Genomic DNA, 804 nt, shown 5'->3' on the forward strand with positions numbered 1-804 from the left:
GCAGTGGTGTATAATAAAAATCCTGGATCATTTCTAAGTTAGCCCATTTCTGACATATCCTGAAGTTTTGATGGAAATTCATCGTTAACTTTTGGAGTAATAAGCAAAATTATTCAAATTGGTCCAATCCTGCAATAGTGAAGAATTCTTAAAAAAAGAATCCTGAATTCGAATGATGATCCAGATCACCACCAAAATCTAACCACTTCTAAGTTAACCCTTATCGAACATATCCTGAAATTTTCATCAAAATTCATCCGTAACATTTTGAGTTAGACTGGTCACAAACAAACAAGTCAGCAGACAGACAGAAGTGAAAACATAACCTCCTTAGCTGAGGTAAACACGAGAAGAGAAAATACGGTCGGAGAGGAAGGCCGAAAATGTCACAGCCAAAAAAAAAAAAAAAAAAAAAAAAAAGGGAAGGGGGCAAAGTCAATTACAGTATTTTGTAACAGCGTCATTCCCCGTTCCACTTACCTGTCACAAAAACAACGTGACATTTTACCCTGGTGTTGTCAAATCCAGATATTGCCTCGTCTCCCGTCTTGGGGGGAAATCACCCGATTTAGAACGTTCAGTTTCTAGAAACTAAACGTTCCCTGATTGGTAACGTCTCTGCCTGGTATTTGCTAGGCGGGGGTTCGAGTCCCGCTCAGACTCGTTAGTTCCTTTGGTGTCTGCAACCTTACCATCCTTGTGAGCTAAGGTTGGGGGTTTTGGGGGAGCCTATACTGTAGCTCTATCTGCTGAGTCATCAGCAGCTATTGTGGCCCTCCCTGGTCCTAGCTTTGGTGGAGAGGA

This window comes from Palaemon carinicauda, chromosome 6 (genome assembly GCF_036898095.1).
Source record: "Palaemon carinicauda isolate YSFRI2023 chromosome 6, ASM3689809v2, whole genome shotgun sequence".
NCBI lineage: Eukaryota > Metazoa > Arthropoda > Malacostraca > Decapoda > Palaemonidae > Palaemon > Palaemon carinicauda.